At 35.7% G+C, this 12,844-nt stretch overlaps 1 long non-coding RNA gene across 1 annotated transcript in view; it reads right to left on the bottom strand.

Moving 5' to 3' along the window:
- Window positions 1-448: 448 nt before the first annotated feature.
- LOC113912873 overlaps window positions 449-12,844 on the bottom strand; it is a 29,247-nt gene continuing 16,851 nt past the window's right edge. Inside the window, exons 2-3 of the long non-coding RNA XR_003517022.2 lie at window positions 7,714-7,798; window positions 449-1,049 (exon numbers count right to left, since the gene is read on the bottom strand). This is a non-coding gene — a long non-coding RNA (uncharacterized LOC113912873). The remainder of the gene's footprint in view (window positions 1,050-7,713; window positions 7,799-12,844) is intronic.

The raw sequence follows: 12,844 nt of genomic DNA on the forward strand, positions 1-12,844 counted from the left end.
CTGCACAGCCACATAGAACAGCCTCCTGCTTCTTCTCCTTCCCCTGGGCTGAATTTTCTGGTCTTAACAACTTGCTTACCTAGATCCACAGCATCTGATGGGCTTTTCTGGCCAATCATGTTGATCTTACTTTTTTTGGTCAGTCCTAGCCTATAGTCTCCAAGTCCCTAGAATGACAAAAAGGTGTCCCACCTTTACCCAGAAGTTACCAAGTCTTCCATTTCTCCAATGGAAAGAGAATCATAAGTGAAGGCTAATATACACAGTAGTATTCAATGACCAACCAAAGAACAAACTAACAGGTAGTTCCCAGATAAAAGTTTAGGAAAATTCATACATTTAAATATGGAAATAATACTTTCCTTGGATCTTGAGCAAAACCGAGGTCATAGTAAATAATAGGTGGAAAAATATGAGGGAGGAAAAGAGAAAGAGAGAGAGGATATCTGTATAAATCTGTATTTATTTAAATGTGTTTATGATGTTCAGAGGCTTACAGAATGATTAGGGCTATAGTTAGGGTGGACCATATATCTTGGTTTGCCAGGGATGGTTGTGAATGTTGCCTATTCCTGGTGTAATTACAAATGGCATCTTTCCTACTCTTAAAAGTGCATCAATTTGGCTAAGAAAATCTTATGATTATTCTATCTATAGTTGGAGAAGTCGTCATGGTGAGAATGAATTAAAAAAAAAAAAAAAGTCAACTTGTGGAAAGCAATGAGTCAGCATTAGGCTGTGAAATTAGGAGACCAGGATTTGAGGTTGAGTCTGCAGAGCTTTGCGTGGGTTAAAATGAATATATTTGCTTTTGTGGAGCACAGTGTTTGACTTTAAATGTTACAGAAAATGAGATCAACTAAGCAGAGAGAATCCTAGTGATTAAGAATTTTGAAGCCCGTAATTTAGAATTCTAATTAGACTTTAGCCAGTAGTTATTTTCCTTCTCAGAAGAGGAGCTTTCCTCCAATTTATGTGGAAGAATTCTTGATTCCTGTTGCTTCAGAAAGTCTCATAGTGTGGATGATATATGGACCATGTTGGTGCCCCTGCAAATTAAGAGGAGTCAAAAAGTAAGAAATCAAAATTTTTTTTGTTTCTTGACATAGCAAAACAGTTAACGTCCATAAGTGTGCCTCATCCTCCCCAGCCGCCCCAAACTGGCAGTACCAGAGAAAACAGGGGCACTTTTTCTCGGCAGAGAAATCAAAATCTTAAGAGACAGCATGAGGGTATGACAAGAGTGGCATCTCCTCTCAAATGATCCATACACACTGTATGTGCTTCTAAAGTGTAAGGGAAGAGAAAAGCACTTTAATTACTAATTAGTAATATGCATCAAGATTTTTAATTCTAGTGAACTCTATTTCATTATTGACTTTTCTCCTCCTTGTCTCTCAGTAAAAGAAATAAAAGCTAAATTTTAAACCGAGAGTAAAACACATCTTAGGTTGTTTATGCATTTATTATACCCAAAAATCTTACATGTTTTAACAAACAACAAAAAGTCAGAGTTGCCCTGTCCTGTGCCCTTGAGTAAAGACATTGTATCTTCCAGAGCCCTTCAGATCAGGGCCTATTGCCTGGTTCTGAGTTCCCAGGGGATTCTGTAATGACTAATAGATGACTGTAGCTCACATGAAAAATCACACTGTGTCCTGCTGTACATCAGACCTGAATAGTGCAGCCCACTAATGAGCCAGTTTGACTTGTATGTTGCTCTTCATTCTCTTTCTATGCTGATTATATTGGGTGTGGTGACCATTTTCCTAGTTGCTTTCAGATTCTTCCTCCTCCCTTGCACTTTTCTGTCTGATTTCACTGCGGGCTGACTCTGCAAAGTATAATCACCAGGTTCCTTTGGGAGCTAATCTCTGGTTCAACCAAAGACAGACCAGACAGCACGGGGAAGGGAGAAGCCGGGGTAAGTCCCACTCCCACCTCTACCTCTGAGATGTGCCAATGGCAGTGGCTCTGTCTCCATATGGTTCCACCCTCCACAGGAGGCTCATTTTATCTCCCTCCCGACTCTTGCCTGGACAATTCTGTAGTAGTTCTAATACTGGGCAGTTCCAATTCCCCACTTTTGCTAACAACTCCCATACTTGGTTACAGGCTAGGGAAATCTCAAGGCGATTTCTAGGTTGCCTTGTTGTTCTTGTTTTGAATTTCCTTTCCTCTAATGCCCTTGTGACATTGATCTCTACCCATTTACAAGTATTCTTTCCAACAACACAGCTTGAATGGACTGCCCTTCCACAGGACCTTTCTTTTAACAGAGTGCCCTTCCCTAATGATGCAGATGGAGGTTTAGAGACAGAAACTTTAGAGAATAAAGTTTGTATTATGTCCATGATCAGAGTGACTGCATTCTGAGTTTCACAGAAGATTCCCAGTGTATGCCTGTTGTCCCAGGCATATTTATGAAAAACAGTCCCTTTTACTCAAAAGTGTTTCAGCTCACAAATTATATGGCCATTCTACCAATTGGCACCCTAAATTTATTATAATTTGCAAAACCTTGAAGATGACAACATAAAACATGGAATTCACTACCTTTTCTATTACTTGACAAGCCCCAATTCTTTCCCAACTTATGGGTATTGAGCATTTGTCTTACCCCAGAGATTCTAGAGTATGACTGGCTTATGTTTTCACAGTGTGCAAATAGTTAATAAGCTCTGGAAATATACATAAGCAGATACTCACTTAGTGACTGGAGAGTTAGGATCCATACTGATTATAAATAAAAACACTAAAATTTATATAAATGGCTAATTAAACCCAAATATTTTAAAATAGTAATGTCCAAGGCAGTAGCATAGACATTTGGGTGGAATAGAAGCTGGTACCTTTATATTTATTATCCATTTAGCAATAACTTTTAGGTGTTTACTTTGCACCAGTCTATGGACTACATGATGGAGGAAAAAACAGAAAAAGATTTATTTACCTTCCATGACGTTCCATTGCTAATAGCATGGAGAATTAGTACCATGCCTTTTGGGCAAATGGCATAGAAATATGTATCAAGAGCAAATATGTCCATATTTTTAGCTTATTATTGCACCTCAAAAATTAATTTTAATGAAATAAAGACAATTATAAATAGACAAAGCCCAATACACAAGATATTACTTGCAATGGTGTTTATAATACCAAAAATTAAGCAACCTAAAGGACTTTTGAGTAAACACACACACACACACACACACACACACACACACACACAGAGAATTGCATGTTTGCTATTAGTACAATTACCTTAAAAACTAGAATGTAAGAATGCAAAAGTAAATGCAATTTTGGGGGGTCAGTGATTTTAGATTTTTCTCTATTTTAAAAACTTCCTGTAATGCCATTTTCTCCAGTTAAGTCCATTTTAAAATAAAAATAAAATAAAGAATTCACATTGGTTTAACAAATAATTAAGAATGTAAGACATTGAAGTTTGAAGTTACTTTCTGTAAGATGAAAAATTAAGCACTTGTGAAATGAATATTTCTCTGCTTCTTTCTATACATAATAATGAGATAAAACCTCACTGTGTTGACAAGGACTATAGGCTGAGTCACAGGCTAGGGATTTTGTCACTTTTCTGCCAATAGCTAATTTTGACTAAAATTTCTTGAGTAGTTTCTCATCTGTAAACTGATGAATCTGAACTCAGGTAACCACTGGTCTATAAACTTTTTTAAAAAGAATAAAAATTTTAAGTCTATGAACATCTGTTATCACTAACAATTGTTACTAATTACACTGCCATTGTACATTTGTAAACCTGCATTTATCATTTTATGTTTACAGTATACTTTTACAGATCACTGATAAATCCAAGAATATACAGTTTTAATATAATATAAATGCTATAAAAATGGTAGACAGTATCATCCTCTACTTAGAAAAAAAAATAGCTATCTTGTTTCCCTTCTCATCGTATGAGTGCTGGGATATCAAGAAGCTGTTATGCAAAAACATGTCTCACATGTCTTGGGACATTCTCACTCTTTACTAAATGAAACAAAAGATAAAAAGCCCCCTGGGTAGAATGTCCCTAATGAACAGAGTTGACATTAAAATGTGACAGGCTGACAGAGAGAATGATCTGAAGAACTCAAACATTCTTATTGCCTGTGTATGAATAATCAAAAGATGGGAGACAGACAAAATTACCATCTTAATTTATTTTGTCACTATAATATACATTTTAATTGACACAAAAGTTGTTTAAAAGTTCACTTTTGAAAACTGTTGAGTTCACAGGAATGCATTCACGTGGAAAGGACATGATAGCTTAAGTGAAGGCAGGGCCTAGGCCATATACATATTTTCTATGTGTACATAGCATGTCCTCAATGCACCTTTATTTAATGAACTACTACTAATACTGAAATGTAAGGTCCACGGGAGTAGGGATTTTTGTCTCTTCTGCTGACTGATATATACCAAGCTCCTAGAAGAGTGATCGGCACATAGTAGGTGTCAATAAATATTGTTGAAACAATAGATGACACAAAGGGAAAAAATATCCATTTTCTCACTTACTTATTGAGTAATATTATTGCTAAAATGTCCTTTTTCAAAAAATGTAGTGTTTAGGAGCACCTGGGTGGGTAAATCAGTTAAGCATCCAACTCTTAATTTTGGCTCAAGTCAGAATCTCAGGGTTGTGAGATGACGCTCCATATCGGGCTCTGCACTGGGCACGGAGCCTGCTCAGGATTCTCTAACTTCCCCCTCCCTCTCTAAAAAAATTAAAAATATAAATAAATAAATAAATAAATAAATATGTAGTCTTTAGAAAGTAGCTTAGCAATTTAGCTGTGGGGATGACAAAAAGTTATGGTGAACTATGAACTACCTATGAACTACCTTCAATCTTCAGCATGAGTTATTAGATTACTGGATATGTAAATGTTTTCAATAATTTTTTATAAAACAATAGTATATTAGCAAGTAATATAGCTATCTAATTGTGTTTACTGGTTATTTATTGGTGCATATCCAAAATTTAGTGTCTTAAACAACAATGAAATTTAATAGCTCTTATGGTTTCTGTGAGTCATGTATTTGGGGATAGCTTGGCTGGGCAGTGCTGACCCAGTGTCCACCCAGATGTCAACAAGGGCGACTGTCATCCAAAAGCTTGTTTAGGGTTTGAAGATCTACTTTAAAGGTGGCTTACTCTCATGACTGACCAGCAAGAGAACTGAGTCTCCATACCTGGGTTTTACCAGGGCTTCTGGAGCAGGCTTGCAACATGGCAGCCTGCTTCTCCCAGAATAAGTGATAAAGAAAGCTGAACATAGAAGTCACAGTGTCTTTTGTGACTTAGTCTCAGAAATAACACTGCCAGTTTCATGACATTCTATTCCTTTGAAGAGAGTCACTAAATACAGCCCACATTCAGAAAAGGGAGGAATTAGGCTGCCTTTTTTGAAGGGAAGGGTATCAAAGAATTTGTGAACATACTTTAAAACCACAAAAATGTGTACAACTGTTTGGTTGATTTTTATGCAAGCTCTTATCCATTGCTATAGCCATATAGAGAAATAAAATGAGGTTGTAAGATTTTCAATTTTATAATTAAATGAGTCATATGATCCTCCAAGTAGATATTCCCGCACACTAAGGCTCTTTCCCCAAAAAACAGTCAAATTATTATCTCTATTTTCCATTTCATTTTGTCTATGAATATATATTATATGTATAAGGAAACTTGATTACCAGTGGGTCTAATATTTATTGTGTCAATTATTGTAAGTATCCATAAGAACCTCCTGGGGACACTTATTAAAAATGTAGATCCTTGGGTTCCATTCCAGCTTGACTAAATTAGAATCTTGTGTATGAGATGTTGGAACCTTCATTTTTAACAAGCTCCTAAGGGCGATTTTGATTGAGGTGGTCTATGAACTCTAATCTAGTAAACTCAGGTGTAAGAACTGGTAAAACAGGACATCACTTGTAGTGTAAGTATGCTGAGAAAGATGTCTGGATATAAAGCCTCATGTCAGGGGCTGGTTAATGGAAATAGGATTGCAAATTGTTTTTTGGTTTTTTCAATTATATGAACTAAAGGATCAAATAGAACTTCTGGAGGAAAAATCATAATGTTTTTCACAACTCAGCTGTAGGCTAGAAACTAAGCAGGAAATATTGATAGGCTTAAATCATTACAGAAACCTGAGAAAGTTTTAAAATGAAAAATTACATCATTTAAAATTAGGCTTCTGAGTTACAAATCAGGAAAGACAAAGAAATCAAGTATCACTCATCACCAGTTAAAAAGGATATTATGAAAATGTTGCTTCATAACAACAAAAGGAATGAGGAGCCCTGACAACAGTAATGTTTGCAATTATCTTCTTCTGAAAATAAAGAAATAAACCATTGTTTAATATTTATAGAATGTCAGAAAATAATTAAATGAGCAGCTCTAACTTTATTAAATTTTAATTGCATCAAAGCAATTTTCAATGCACGTAATTTCACATTATTTTTAAGTAAATTTGGAGCTTTGTGAACAATGGCCTACAGCTGTATCTTTCTCCACTCACTCACAATACTGGAGGAACAAGGAACAACAGATGACAAGATGTAAAGAAATGGCACATTTTTTAATACCTTCTGAACACATATAGACAAAAAGATAATTGCAGATACTCCTTTTTTTCAGATCATAGACTTTCTTCAGATACCACTTGTACACTTAAGGGTTACTTTCAAAATCAGTTAATAAATTATGCACAGAAGAAAACAATTTTGGGGTGCCTGGGTGGCACAGTCAGGTAAGCATCTAACTCTTGGTTTTGGCTCAGGTCGTGATCTCAAGGTCGTGAGATCAAGCCTTGAGTTGGGCTCTGCTCTCAGCAGGGAGTCTGCTTCAGATTCTCTCTCTCTCTCTCTCAAATAAATAAATCTTCAAAAAAAACCACAATATTATCTATATGACCTATAAAGGGTACAAATATGAGTTCCAAATACAAAAGCTAGTGAGTGTCAGGGCTACAGTTTGAATCATATATTCTGAGCCAAAATCCGTCATAGCACCCTTCCTCCTCAATGTGATACTTACATGTTACTTTTGACCACAAAAGTCTTATTCATTTGAATTCCCACATTTTCACCAAACCTTATGTGAAGGTTTTATTTTTCCCTTGTAATTAGTCTTTTCTTAGCTATAATTCTAAATCTTCCTTCCAATGTAAATAACTTTTTATACCGGGATACGTATACAGTTCCACAAAAGAAAATATAGGTGGTGGTGGTCATAATAGCAATCTATTTTTAATCACAAATGAGGTCTTAAAGGACATGTTCTATATATGAATTTAGAAGTGGAAGTGTAATGGTAACTTAAACTGTGTACAGATAATTATAATTTATGACACACTTTTACATGTATATTACCTAAGATATATATATGTATATATGTGTGTAGATTCATTAAAACTTATATTTAGCAAACAATGAATCACAGAACACTACATCAAAAACTAATGATGTAATGTATGGTGATTAACATAACAATAAAAAATTTAAAAAAAAACTAATGATGTATGGTGATCAACATAACATAATAAAATAAAATAAAATAAAATAAAAACTTATATTTAGCTATATAATAGGGTATACCTTATTAACTAAAGAACCAGAACCAAATAAGTTAGGTAATTTGATTAAAATTGCAATATTGACAAAACACTCTACCTGAGGCAGCTCACACGTAAGAAATCAGAAGTCTTATTTTCACCTTTCACATGAGAAGGACCTCATCTTGTTTATCACTGTCATCCTGAAAAAGAAAATTTTTTCTTACTCTTCAACACCTACTGATTATATAGTAAAAAGAAAGAAGAAAAAGAAACTAATTAGAAATAGGTGAATAATTAACTGTTTAAATTTTAATAAGTAAAAAAATTATTTTCAGGTTATACATTGCTGCATAAAGACCCCCAAACCTAGCCATTTTAGTATATCTCACAAGTTTGTGAGTCAAGTATTTTAGTCAGGGCTCAGCTAGGTGATTGTCTTGGCTCCATGTAGGATCATTACAGGGGTCACTCTGGGATTTCGCTACTTATTTTCTCTAATTGAATGGGTCTCAAATGGATAAACTAGTCTGGAGAATCCAAGACAGCTTTTGTCCCATGTGCCATGCCATGGCTGGACGGCCATTCTCAGCTGGGACTCTTCCCCAAAACACTCACTCCAGGCTGCTGGACTTTTTCCACTGTGTCTTAGAGCTCCCAGAGATTCTATTCCTGCCAGGTTCTTAAGGCCTGGAACTAGAAGCTGGCACAGGGTGTCTCTGCCATTTTCTATGAGGCATAATGGGCAAGGGGCCCACCATGATTCAAGAGGGAGGGAAGGATCACAGACTCAATTTCTAAATAAAGACAGTATCAAAGACTTTGCAGCCATCTTTCATCTGCCGTAATTACCCAGGGCTTTTTTGGTTACAAATGACAGAAAACAAAGTTTAAACTGAATTAAACAATAAGGAGAAATTATTGGTTATTTAATTGAAAAATTCATGGGCTTTGGATGCAGCTTGATCTAAGTAAGGGCTTGATCTCTGGATCTAGGACCTGCTCTTTCCCAACTGCTGGCTCTGTGTTAGCAACAGTCTATGCAATATTTGGTAACACCAACCTTTAGACCATATTTTCAGGTTCAAATCCTGTGAAAAAGAAATTTGGTTTCATGGGTTGTTTGTTTGTTTGTTTGTTTTTTCCAGTCTCTCAAACTCACAAACAAAATACTGGAATATCTCTTGGCATGCCCAATTGAATTGTTTGGGACAGGTGTGCATTCCTAAACCCAATCACTGTGATTAGGGGACCGATAAACTCTAATTTGCTTGATCTCAGTCCCCATGACCACTCCTCAAGCCAGGAGTTAAGTCAGCTCCCCTGAGGAACATCAGTGCGGGGATGGAGAAAAGAACAGATCCCTAGAACCAAATCAGTTTATTATGTGCAGAGCCGAAGAAACAGCAATTGTTCATCACACAATTACATCTTCATACATGATAAGCAAATATGTGTGTGCATTCATAAGTTTTTAAAGCATAAAAAAAAAAAAACACAGCCAGACACAAGACCTTGCAGAACAGACTTGGAATAAGAAAGCCTAGCTGTTACCCAATTCAAACCTCGGAGATCCATGATGCCAGTTATGCCACCTCCCAGAGTCTGGCTATTGCCACTTTCTGGAAATTACCTCTACCATGAGATTGGATTGTCTTGGATCTCCAAACCTGGCAGGAAAATATTAGAGTGCCTAATGCTCTTTGGGGGTGCTCTACCTGTTTCTATTTGCTGCCCACTCTTCCTGGCAGTTAGTTCTACACCAAGATTCTGCCTCCCCCATGAGCCATATCCAGGATTCCTCTTTTTTATTACCATGCTTTGTCCTGCAGGTGGTAGCCTTGCTTATGTTGGAACCCAGCTGGATTGTATTCATATCAGAACTTTTCCATAAAAACCAGTCTTCACCATTTAATGAATTGCTCTGGGTGACTATGCACCCATTCCAATGTTACATTGATAAAGACTTTTTATAAGTCATCATTTGAAATGGTTCTCATAGCATGCTGCACACATTCTTCTGAACATCTTCAATAAAGGGAATTGTTGACTATTTTGAAATAACAAAATTCACTGATAACCATATTGCAAACCTGCCTTGTGATCAATGTCCAATAAACTTTGTCCTGCAGGACTACATTATACTATGGTGAGTTCTTTAATCTAGTCATTAAACTTAATTCGTGTTATTTGTATATATATGGATAAATCTTAACCTGGATATATTATTAATTAATTTTTATTATTTTCCTGATTATTGATTTTCTCTAAGTGACTGAATCTAACATTAAAGTGTGCATTAGAACCGTACAGGGATCACTTTAAAAGTTCAAATCCTAAGACTTTCATCCCAAAGATTCTGATCTGAAAATTCTTAGGCAGGGATCATAGTATATTTGGTTGTTTGGGGTTTCTTTTATAAAAACTTCCTTTAGTTATTTGTAAGATAGCACATACTTGTTTAAAGAAAAATTTAAAAATCTAAATATTCATAAATAATAAGCTAAACATGCCCCTGTGTTCTTCCTTTTCCATACCTGTTAGGTAACAATCTGCTGTGAATCTCTCTATGATTTTTTTATGCTCAAATAAACATTTATATTTTTTATTTTATTTGTTTTAAAATGAGGCTGTAGAGTACACATTCTTCTGCAACTTATTTTTCATTTAATAATGCATTAAAAAATCAAGTCAATATATTTAGACCAAATTCATTATTTAAATTGTACAATATTTCATACCATGATATACTATAATATTTAAAATCCTTTCCACGTTGAGGTCTGTTTAAGTATTGCTTCTGCACATGTTCTCTGTCCTGCTTTGAATGCTCCCAGAGGTGAAACCTAAAGGAATTTTTTAGGTGGCTTCCAAATCTAATATATCCTTGGACACGATGTACTTTACTGATAATTATAGAAATAGATAAAGAATTGAGGTTATATAACAGCAACACAAATAACTTTAGCAGGAACATTAGTCATCATCATTTTATATTGTCTCATATTCCTACTAAGGAAAATAATGTATTCAGTATGCAATATCTTTATCTGCTGGTGTTTGAAAATATGATTGCCAATCAATGCTATTTGACTTTTAAATTTGAATAGAAATCTCCACATGACTTTTTTAAATGTATTAATTCACACTTCGTAAGCAATGTAAGGTGGTGCCCATTTCCTTGCATCATTACTAGCACTAGATATTATTACTCTTCGTAATTTTTCTAAATCTGATGAGAAAATTATGATACCTCATTGTTGATTTAATTTACAAAGTATATGACACAAATGGTTACTATCTCCAAAATATAAAATCTCCTATAAAGTAATAACAGAAGAAAATATCCCAATAGGAAATTGCACAAGGATTATGAATAGGTAATTCCAAAAAGGAAATCCAAGGGACCAATAATCAGATTTAAAAATGTTCAGCCTCATGAGAAGTAGAAGAAATGTCTCCCCTATTAGGATACAAGCTCCATGAAGAGCTTACTTGATGTGCATGGTGCATCCCAGACGCCCAGAACAACACCTGGCACATGGTCCCCGCTCAGTAAACATGGAGAATATTTGGTGACTGTGCAGTGAGACTAACAACAGTGAAAAAAAAGGAATATGCTTTAAAAAATTTCCAGAATGACCCCCAAACTCACTTATGTCAAATTTAATCCAGGAAGAAAGTAAAAAAGTGGGATTTTAAAAATCAGATACTAATTGAAAACTCTGACACGTGAAAAGGGCAATAGTTGGGCTTTGAAACACAGAAAAATTTGCAGAAATTCTGTGCAATTTTTGTTTGGTATAGTGGAAAAACACTTTTTAGATTCAGGTTTTTGAGGAGCCTTCAGTGAAATAGCCAATTCCCCATGGGCTAAGAACTACTTACCACCCAAAAGTTCTATCCATGTAAACAGAAACTCAAGCCAGTTTCCCATTCCTTCACTTTATTTTTTTTCAGTTGAAATATAGTTGACATACAATGTTACATTTGTTTCAGGTATATAACATAGGGATTTGACAACTGTGTATGTTATAGGCTATGCTCACCACAAACCTAGTCACCATCTGTCACCATACAACACTTAAAATACCATGGATTATATTCCCTCTGCTGCACCTTTCATCCCCATGATTTATACATTCCATCTATGGTCCTCGGCTCTACCAGCTAAACTACTGAAGGGTGCCCATTCATTTTCTCTTATTATGAATGACCAAATGAGAACTATTGGACATTTGAGGAATTCTTACAACCCACGTGAGGAAACAGAGATAAAAAGGAAATGCACCCTAGAGGATACCAAGATAATTCGCAGAACCAGAAAAACTCAATGAAGGAAACAAAAGAGAGAAGGAAGGAAGGAAAAGAGAGAGGGAGGGAGAGAGCCTAAAGAGCGTCTTCACGGATATTCATTATTATATTCACAAAACAAGAATCAGATCCTATTAAACAGTAGCAATCAAAAAGTGAGAACTAAATCCTAGCACAGCACCACGTTAAAACACAAAACTAAAGTCAAAAATCAAGAAATAGATGTATTAAGAAAAGAAATAGGGGCGCCTGGGTGGCTCAGTTGGTTAAGCGTCTGCCTTCGGCTCAGGTCATGATCCCAGGGTCCTGGGATCGAGTCCCGCTTCAGGCTCCCTGCTCAGCGGGGAGCCTGCTTCTCCCTCTCCCTCTCCCTCTGCCTGCTACTCTGCCTTCTTGTGCTCTCTCTCTGGCTCTCTGTCAAATAAGTAAATAAATAATCTTGTAAAAAAAGAAAGAAATAGTAGCATAATCATTTTTTAAATATTAAAAATAAAGAAAAATATATATGCAGAGTTAAAAGTAGTTGTCTCAGTAGAGTGGAAAAAGTGGGGAGGAGTGGTACTAAATTATTCTGGGATATTTAATTTTTTGTACACATGTATGAGAATAATTTAAAACATTTAAATGCTAAAAGGATATCCCTTCAAAGATTATGAAGGAGAAAAATAAGGATCTGAACTAAAATGATAGGCACATCTCTATAGTCTATTTTTTTAAAACTGTTTATTTTTTAAAAGATTTTATATATTTATTTGACAGAGAGAAAGAGCGCATGAGCAGGGGGTAGGGAGAAGCAGGCTCCCCACTGAGCAGGAAGCCCAATGTGGGACTCCATCGTAGGACCCTGGGATCATGACCCGACTATTTTTTGGAGTCAGATTGTATGAGAATGGTATCAGATAGTATGGGAAAAACACTTGTAACCAATTTCAGCC

Source organism: Zalophus californianus, chromosome 14, assembly GCF_009762305.2.
Source record: "Zalophus californianus isolate mZalCal1 chromosome 14, mZalCal1.pri.v2, whole genome shotgun sequence".
NCBI classification, from domain to species: Eukaryota; Metazoa; Chordata; class Mammalia; order Carnivora; family Otariidae; genus Zalophus; species Zalophus californianus.